This window comes from Diabrotica virgifera, chromosome 1 (assembly GCF_917563875.1).
Source record: "Diabrotica virgifera virgifera chromosome 1, PGI_DIABVI_V3a".
Lineage (NCBI taxonomy): Eukaryota > Metazoa > Arthropoda > Insecta > Coleoptera > Chrysomelidae > Diabrotica > Diabrotica virgifera.
In genome coordinates, this window is record NC_065443.1 from 233,450,448 (window position 1) to 233,461,259 (window position 10,812).

The following is a 10,812-nucleotide window of genomic DNA, read 5'->3' on the forward strand; positions in this document are numbered from 1 at the left end:
CCCCCAGCGCGGGGTAAGTTGTAACAATGCACTTTTTTTTGGTAAAATGCTAGTTAATTAAAAAATAATAGTCTTCTTAACTTTTCTTCAGTTCAATATTATTCAGAGAGAGTTAAACTAGAGTTTGGTGATAATTAGTTGATAATTGTGTTTAATTAGTGATAATTGCGAAAATAACTGTCAAGATATATTTGATTTTATGAAAATTGTTACAACTAGCCCCCTGCTCCCCTACATAGATTTCTCTAATAACTGCCTTGTAAAGCTGATCCGGGAGAAAGGCTCTGGTCGCCCACAAATGCGATGGAGAGACAATATATGGTCAGCTATAAGCACAATCCAACTATCATGGACGACCGTTCGAGATAGAAGCGAGTTATTAGCCCAATAAATGACCGTTTTGGAGTGTAATTTTCAGGGGCAACTCCGAATTGCATGAAAATTTGGATTTAGGTTCTACTTACCCTCCACTACAAGCTGAATTTGTGCCGTTGGTTGCTTTTACTTGGGGGTGACATTTACCCCTTCTCGGGGGGTGAAAAACGCGTGTTTAAAATAAGGCCGGAAATGGATAAATTGACTTATTTTAAGCACCTTTTGCTCTATAAAGTTTTTTATGTAAGTCAATACTTTTTGAGTTATTCGCAATTTAAAATGTTGATTTTTCGACAAAAAACTACGTTTTCAGACCGTTTTTCCCAAATAACTCAAAAAGTAAATATTTTATCGAAAAAAATAATTTTAGTAAAAATGTAGCCTATAAAAAAACGAAAAAAATGATGTACCAGTTAAGTTTTCAAATTGAGTAGAAGCAAGTTGTAGCTCATGAAACATACGTTCTTATTCGTCTAATTCCAAATCGAATAATTCAACGCGAAATCGCCGAAGAAAGAAGCGTTTTTCGGGAAAACTGAAACCTCTATACTCTGGGTATAGAGATTTTTGAAGAGAAGAACTGAATAAAGATGGGTAAAATAAATGATAAGAGATTTAAGACGACAAGAAGAGGGGCTTAGCTCAGGAAAAAAAAATTTAAAGGGCAGAGAGACACTAAATCTCAAGTGAGTATTCGGGCTAGCTTCAATATACCGAATATTGGCTTTGGAGATATGAGAAGAAAATTTGGTAATGAAATGATAGTAACTAGGAAGAAAATGAGACTGTTAATACAAAAATGGAAGGAAAATAGATCAGAATGCTAGAGATAAAATAATATCGAGTTACAACAAAGAAAGAAGAAGAAAAAAGGGCGCCAACTCGAACGAACAACTCGGCTCTCAGAACCAAGAAGTTGGACAGGTTCGAGATTTTGAAGTAACGAACAATGGTAACTCTATGACACTGGTTACAACCACCTAAAATACAAAATACTAAATACTGATCTTGTCTTGCTATGTTATATACTGGTAATACAGACTGAAATAAAACACCAACCTTAATACATACAAATATATTAATAATAAATATTAAATGTTAACACTTTACATATAACGCAACGTAATAACAGTGATAGTGGATGGGGAAAAGATCAAATAGGACCGCAAAGGCCACTTAACAAGCAATTATCCACTATCACTGGCCAAGCAAAGGTATTAAAATCAAAATCCAAAGCAAAAGTCCGTCAGAATAGCACTAAGTCCTTACAACTAAAAAGTTAGTAATTATTTCCTAAATTGAACTACGCTAGAGTGAGATCCACAACAAGAACGCTACGGTTACCAAAAATAATAAAGATCTCACCTAGCAAAAACACTAATAAATAAATATATAATGAGTTATATAAATGAGTTATATAAATGAGTGATATAAATGAGTTGTATAAATGAGTTGGTCAGTTACTCTTTATATACAATGTAAAAACCTACAAGACATATTCCCTATTTGAAATCCGCGACAAACCTTTAACGACCCCTTCCCTATCAAATTTTTAAGCTACAATTATTATTTATAATGATTATTGAACAAGACCTAATTTTATTTATTGGAAACTACTACTTATATTAAATCAAAAAAAAACCAACGACCTAAAACCCTATCTATCAAGAAATATGTACCTAGTTTACCTCAATTGTATGCATACAAGAAGTTTACAGTGCAAGCAACTATAGAGTACCCAAAATATGTAAATAATAAGATTAAACAACTTATCTTAACCACAAGTCCTATTTAAAAAGGTCCAGATAGGAATGAATTTCCTCTTGGCACGGCAAAAACTAGTGGGCTGCTGTGGTGATAAATCCAATCCTGGATGTTGTGAAATAGGTACTATCCAATCCAATCAAAAGTAACTCTAGGGGTAACCCATGCCCTAGCTGCTTACAGTAACTGGCACATATTTATATGATGGCACATTAAATGATGATACAATCTATATAAATTGACTAGGCTAAGTGTCTATGTGACAAGTAGCTACGGGACGGAATCTAAAATAAATTTTATCAATTTAATTACATTATTTATAACACTATGTGTAGACAGCACATGGTCACTGCACTGGAAACCAAAACAAAAAACCTCAGGTTAGGTATACACATGTCATGTCAAACTGAAACTAATTCAAATCATCAAATCAGACATGGCAGGGACATGCGCATGACATGTCTGATATTCGTTAAAACTTTTTTATATTATTACCTCAAAAAAACCTAGAGCAAAAAGTCTAATGAGAAATTGGAATTTAACTTTAGCACTAAAACATATGGCCTTGACTGTTCCTTTGCAAATGGAAATGAATATCCTTACCGTAATATAACTTATAATGTGACATTTAAATTATTTCTTAACTGAAATTAATATCTACAGATAACGAACGAGATATCTAGGATGGTGAATTTGATTTTATAATGAAGAAATAAAGAGAAATATATCAATATACTCACTTGAGCAAAGCAACACATCGGCGGTATTATAACCTTTTTCCTTTCTTGTAAATAAGTCTCCAGATATAACTACTGCTTGATTATTATTAGTATGGGTTATTGGCTGATGTTCGAGGTCTTTTAGTTATATATTTTCCCAATTTTGCCCAAACTCCGTCACCTAAGTAATGACGATGTGTTGCCTCTTTGTGAGTTCGTGACCAACTAAACTAGAAATCGACAATCATCGATTTTCTTTCTATTGGCGCGCCTGTGCACCGAAAAATCGTTGTGGGATCTTCGCGGGCGTCACCCAAGGATTTTGTAGAGGGGTATATTTTAATCCAATTTTAATTAAAGTAATTTAATTAGTAGCGTGATCGCTACATTCTCCCTCTTCTCCAGCAAAAAAAAGGAAAACTCTACAAGTTTCCTTTTTTTTTATTTTCCAAAACTAACTGACGCTAGGCGAACCTGAGGATGGACACGGTAAAGGAGAAACGTTGTGGTATAAAACCATAATTTTGGTAGGCTCAACAGCCATACTATTTGCTGAGGAGACAGAACAAAAATCAGGACGAAGTCATACAGACAGTATAGAGGCCACGCGAGATATCTTTAATGGTACTTGCAGAAAGTATAGAACATAGAAGGGATGTGTAACTAACCGACATACGTAACTGACTGACATAAGTTATTCAACAAGATAATTTACTTTAATTTAGTAAAACCAAAGATAGAGAAAAACAAATAATTACGCGTTAATCACTAACATTCTAAATATAATTATACAACCTTATAGAGTAAGTTAACTCTTAACACTACTTACTATCTACATTCTCAAGTGTTAGTAAACCCATGATTAAAACTAAATTACAGGTGTGTATTAACAACCCTTAACACAATATAACTAAGAACCATAAACAACAATTAACCTAAACGCATCCTATTAACTTTACCCAACATTGACACTAGAGCGAACAAATTCTATTAATCACCCCAGAATTCAATGAGGGACTAATTCATTAGGACCAGTTAAAACTACATTACTACAAACCTAAACATATATGATATGGTTCCGGATATCAACATCTAAAACTCAAGGTAAAAGATAATTCATAACGTCTACTTGCTTTCGTAGCGATAGGAAGACACAATCTAGGTAAAGATACTAGCAAGCGCACTATACGCATAGTATAGGGTATGCTAAAAGGTAAAGATACTGGCAAGCCCGCATCTACTCGTGGTAGAGGGTATGCACAAAAGGTAAAAGGTAATAAAAATCCTAAGTGTAATACCTAAACTGTACTATTGACGTGGTCCAATTCTTTACTCACGACAAGCACAGAGAAGGACAGATTCTTAGGACTTTATAATAATCAAGATAAAGATAAGATATGCATTCAATCAAGATATAGATAAGAGATAAACTCATCTAGGTAAAAGTACGAGATAAACTCAAGGTAAAGATAAAGATAAATGCATCAAGGTAAAGGTACGAGATAAACTCAAACTAAAGGTAAAGATAAACTCACATCTACCTTTTCATATTTAAGGTAAAAGAACATCTACTAACATAATGCTCAGTAGGGAGACAAATAAGGTAACTCACATACTCACATTCACTAATCCAAGCAAGTGGTAGACACAGGTAACCAAACTTACGGTAATAAGATATGTTAAAACTCAAATCATTTAAAAGATAACAGCATAGGAGATGACAACCAAGTTAAACAGACTGACTTACTGCTGAATATCAGAACGATCCAATTCTACATGACACATTCTAATTTCAACCTAAGAGATACTCTAGGAACAACTTATAGATACTAATATATTTTTGAGCCAAGTGAAGTGCCCAAGTCCAGGGTGATCAGTCCTGAACCCACGCTAAACCCTGACACAGTAATTAAGTGAATGCATAAGCTTTATGGCCATGGTCCACGAGCTCATGCAACCGTCAATCAAAGAAAATATTATAGAAACGGTTTCCTAACTATCCCTATAAATATCTATCTAACCCAGAATTCAAGATGGGGAAAATTCCCATTATCCATCCTGCACTCCTATGATATATAGTTTGGACTTTCAAGAGACAACCAACAGCAAAATGAACAAGTCCATAAACTAAGATATTAACCAACATTAAGATAAGATAATATAAGATAAAATAAGATAAAAGGCATAACACCAGATGTTAACCAGGTAAACAAAATAGATAAACAGATCATAAATAACAAACTGGCCCTCACAATTTAATCTTCATCTGAAGATGAACCATCTGAATTGTCAGACAAGTTATGTGGACCTACAGTCTTATCCTCAAGTAAATCTTTGACATGAAACCTTCCTAGTTTCCTGCCGGTGGAAGTTTCCTTCAACTCATAAATCAAAGGAGAGATAACCTTAATAACAGTGCAAGGTATGTATTTTTGACACAACTTGGCAGATTGGAAATTCACTTTATCTGACTTGACAAAATTTTTCTTCAAAACGGAATCTCCGACTCTGAACGATAAGGCTCGCTTTCTCAGGTCATAACGGCACTTATTTCTGTCATAAGATGCTTTCAAACGTTTGCGAACATCCACATATATGTCAGGAAGATGCTGAATATCTTCTAAGCGGTGTAACTTATCTGATATTGCAGGAAAATTAGTGGCATTTTCTGAGATTTTACCAAAATAATCACCAGAAAGAGGAACATGACGACCAAACATTAAGTACGATGGAGGACATTTGGTTATTTCGTGAGAAGAAGTCCTGATAGCTTGTACTATAGAGTGGATATGAGTATCCCAAGCTCTCTGATCAGGAAATGAATATGATCTTAGGGCAGTAACGATAGATTTGTTTACTCTTTCAGTATGATTAATTTGAGGATGATAGTTCGCATTGTACCAGATCTTTTGTACATTATATTTAGACATGAGATCGCGAAAAGCCTTAGCTGTAAACTGGGGTCCATTATCGCAAGACACTATCTGTGGAACACCATAAATTAGGAAAACTTCATTCTCTAGATACTTGATAATGGCTGAAGTAGTTGCTTTAGACATAGTATGCACCAAAGGAAATTTTGTAAAGTAATCAACAACTACTAAGGCATATTGAGCACCTTTATACGACCTAGGATAAGGACCAATAAGATCTAAAGATATAAGTTGGAATGGAAAATCAATCCGTCGATAACTACCCATTAAACCTGGTTGGGGAAGATTTGTCGACTTACACGTAGCACAAATTTTGCATCGAGCGAGATAACTACGAATAGTCTGACGCATCTTCGGCCAGTAATACAGTTCAGATATACGACAGAAAGTTTTGTAGAAGCCAAAATGAGCTGCAGTAGGATGGTCATGAAAAGTGGCCAAAACCTCTGCTCTATTTGCTGTTGGAACGACTATCTTCCATTCCGACATTCCAGTAAGGGCATCCATAGAACTTAACACATGTTTATACAACACACCATGCTCAACTTTAAAATCAGGAAATTTACCTGGAACATTCTGGACATCATACAACATTTTTTGATACCAGTCATCTGGTTGTAAAGTAGATAAATCTAACAAGTTAATATCAAAAGTTCTCGATAGTGCATCAGCGACTACTACACCTGCAGCTTTACGATGAACAATTTTATAATCATATTGTGCCAATTTTAAAATCCACCTAGCCAAACGAGGAGATGGGTTCTTCATACTCTGTAACCACACCAAACTACTATGGTCAGTTATGACCGTAAACGAACGACCTTCCAGAAAATATCTGAAATGTTCAATACCCGTAATTATAGCTAACAACTCTTTTTCAGTTGTAGTATAATTTTGCTGGGCTTTGTTTAATTTCCTGCTTGTATAGGCTATAGGGTGTTCCTCTCCATCGACAATTTGATAGAGTACACCACCAGATGCTGTGTTTGAACAATCAGTCATCAAATAGAAAGGCTTAGTGAAATCTGGGGCTACCATAACTGGGGAGTTGGTGAGAGCCTCCTTGATTTTAATGAAAGCTTCATTAGCTTCAGGAGTCCACGCAATGTTTTGTCCCTTTTTCCTATTTTGAAGCAAATCAGTGATAGGGGACAACAAGGTAGAATAAGACTTAACAAACTTTTTATAATAGCCCACCATTCCTAACAATCGACGGACCTGGGTGGTATTTTTAGGCACAGGAAAATCACGAATAGCTGACACCTTGTCAGGGTCAGTATGTAAGCCATGAGAATCTACAACATATCCTAAAAACTTAATAGAATCACGACAAAAGCTGCTTTTATCTAAGTTAATAGTCAAATTTGCATCTTTGAGACGCTGAAACAACTGTTGCAATACAGAGATATGAGTGTCGAAATCAGGAGTAATGACTAGAATATCATCAAGATAATATTGACAATAGGGATCTAAAGCAGGACCTATTACCAAATCCATTAATCTACACATAGTCTGGGGAGCAGACACCAGACCAAAAGGCATTGTAGTAAACTGGTACAATCCTTTGCCACTTACTGCAAAAGCCGTAAGTTTCTTACTCTCTTCGCTTAATGGGATCTGTAGAAATGCCTTCTTTAAGTCGATGGATGAAATGTATTTAGCATTTTGTAGCTTGGTGAGGATGATATCTATACGAGGTATAGGATAGGCATCCCTATTCATCGTAATGCTATTAAGTTTACGTCCGTCAAAACAGACACGAAAAGTCCCATCCTTCTTCTTTGTCATCCATAAGGGACTACAAAAGCTAGATGAGCTCTGCTCGATAATACCAAGCTTAAGCATTTCATCCACCTCCTTAACTAAGCTCTCGTGCCAGGCTTGAGGCAATGGATACTGGTATTGTCTGAAGGGCTTAGACGAACCCACATCAATGTGATGTTCGATGAGATGAGTTCTGCCTAACTGATTCTTCGAAGAGATAGAAGAGAAGGATTTGATGACATTATTCAACTCCTCTAACTCCTGAGCATTAAGTCTACTCATATCTTCAACTGCATCAACACAAGAGATATTAAAAGAAGAGACAGATAAAGAAAATTCAGGAAAATTCAATTCACTATTAAAAGTTTTCAGAAAATCCATCCCTAGGATAACTGAATTCTTAACAGAAGGTATAACAAAAAATGTAATCATCCTTTTACATGAACTAACAGAAATCTCAGTTGTGAACTGACCTAAAATTGGTTGGACCTGACCATCAGCTGTAGTCACTTGCAAACTCTCATCCATTCCTATCTTAACATTAGAATTCTGGAGAAATTCCAGACCTAAAGAACCTAAAATAGAGATATTGGACCCTGTGTCCAGTAAAGCTAAACAAGAATGTCCTAAGATAGATATTTCAAGGTATGAACGATTATCCTTGTTTTTTCTAACTAATAATGAATTAATGTCAATATCAATGAGGGAAGATAAGGGATTACTTGGAGAAACTACAGAAGAATCACAAAGGACATGGTCAACTAACGTCCTCTTTTCGGTTGGTATCTGCCGTTCCGTGGTCTTTTGTCTTTCGGTGGAGGTTGGGATGTTTGGGTGGTTGAGGCATGGACCTCCTGACTCGAGAAACTGATTTCTAGGTTTTGAGGATTTTCTAGGGTATTCCCTGTATTTTGATGAGGAGTGGGAGCCAGGGGAGACGACCCACCCCTTCTGTCGTTTCCCGAACAGAATTCGCACTCAAACTTACGGACTCCTTGATGTCCACACCCATAGCAAAACAACCCTCTCGGTTCAGAACAGTCAAAATACCCATGTCCTGGCTGACGACAATTCCAACAGGTAATTCTGGAGTTAAAAGTAGCGACATTACCAGACAGGGAATAATTTGGCCTACCAGAATAGGAAGATTCCTGATTTCTGAAATTTGACCGACTTGGGACACTAGATATAGGTTCAGAAGACCACGACAAAACTTCTTCTAACCTCTTACATTTTTCTGTAAGATCAGCAATCGAGAGAATGTCAGTGAGTGCCAGACTAGGATGATAAGACGGCAACAAATTTTTCTTAATGATTCTCACTATATGGGACTCAGAAAGAGGGACTTCCAAACGTTTACACAAACTGACAACTTCATTGATGAAGATGGTGACTTTCTCCTGGGGAGCTTGTTTCCGGGATTTAATTTCGTCTAATAAGTTGTCTTCATAGTTGTAAGGAAGAAAATCAGACTTAAGTTTGGCAACTAACTCTTGCCATGAAGTAAAACTACCTCGATTATTGAGGTACCAAGTAAAGGCTGAATCCTTAAAAAGATCACCTGCTGATGAAAAGCACTCATCTTCACTGTTCCCACGCGCTAGACGCAGACATTCTATTTTCTCTAAGAAACTAACAACATTTTCATTCGAACCACCAGAAAAATGTACACCCCATTTATGAATTGGAGCTGACTTAAAGAAAGGAAATGAATTAACCGAAACACTAGGGTTATGAGGAGTGGAGTGAGCCTGTGGAGTTACTTTAAACTCAAGTTCTCCTTCCAGATTAAGTATCTTGAAGTTAAGAGACTTCTTGATGGCATCCTCTTCCTCGGTTACTGACTCTAACAAATGAACCCTACCTGAAACATGACCTAAACGGGAAGTCAAGCGACCATATAAAACATCACTATGGGAGCCAACAAAAGAGCTAATTTGGGTCTTCAAATCTGCAAGGGTAGCTTCTATTTCACGGACCTCATCACTAAAATTTAGTTGGAAAGCTGACAGAACAGCATGACTCCGATTTGCTGAAGCTTGCTTTAACGCACCTGTCAAAACGATCACTTTAGCCCTATCAGTAGTTAGCGATGGATCAGCTAACTGACGAATTTTCAACTCGTAATCCAATTCAGGGGTTGACAGATGTTCTGCCTTAAAAGATGCCATTACACACCACTGGGAAGTAAACACGAGAATGAGATAAAATGTAAGTAGGTAAAGTTTAACTTACTCTCTGTCCTCAAGTTAATGTTCTGAGTCGATACCTATACCAGCAATGTTTATTTGTTTGGTCCAGTAGTGAAATCCGATGAAATGTACTGCTACACTCCCGATAAACCTAAAATTGAATAATACTTTTAATTCAAGGTAGTGATTCACTATTAATGCTACTCCGGACTTGTAAAAATCGATGAGATTGTTAAATTCAAGATATTTAAATTTTTAATTTTAATTTAATTTATTATTAATACCAAAATAGTTCTTTAACCAATCAAAACAAAGCGATTTATTCAGTCAACACAGTATACTATAGCAAAACAAGTTTATACAAGATATAGATATAAGGTAATGTCCCAAAAAAAAACAACAAGTTGAAGTACAAAACTCAACGTCAAAGTGAAAATCTACCAAACCCAATCACTGAAATCACCAAGATAAAAACCAAAAATTAAAGAAAATATTTTTAAAGCCAAAAATGTAAAAGAAGCCACACGTTGGGTCTAGCCAATTGAAACCTCTATACTCTGGGTATAGAGATTTTTGAAGAGAAGAACTGAATAAAGATGGGTAAAATAAATGATAAGAGATTTAAGACGACAAGAAGAGGGGCTTAGCTCAGGAAAAAAAATTTAAAGGGCAGAGAGACACTAAATCTCAAGTGAGTATTCGGGCTAGCTTCAATATACCGAATATTGGCTTTGGAGATATGAGAAGAAAATTTGGTAATGAAATGATAGTAACTAGGAAGAAAATGAGACTGTTAATACAAAAATGGAAGGAAAATAGATCAGAATGCTAGAGATAAAATAATATCGAGTTACAACAAAGAAAGAAGAAGAAAAAAGGGCGCCAACTCGAACGAACAACTCGGCTCTCAGAACCAAGAAGTTGGACAGGTTCGAGATTTTGAAGTAACGAACAATGGTAACTCTATGACACTGGTTACAACCACCTGAAATACAAAATACTAAATACTGATCTTGTCTTGCTATGTTATATACTGGTAATACAGACTGAAATAAAACACCAACC

The 10,812-nt window shown here is 35.9% G+C and overlaps 1 long non-coding RNA gene across 1 annotated transcript; it reads right to left on the bottom strand.

Annotated features, from left to right (window-relative positions):
* Positions 1–1,435: 1,435 nt before the first annotated feature.
* On the bottom strand, positions 1,436–4,326 carry LOC126882781 (uncharacterized). Its single transcript, XR_007697388.1, has 2 exons — positions 2,880–4,326; positions 1,436–2,423 (listed from the first exon to the last, which is right to left on the bottom strand). It is a non-coding gene; the product is annotated as an uncharacterized LOC126882781 (long non-coding RNA).
* Positions 4,327–10,812: the final 6,486 nt, after the last annotated feature.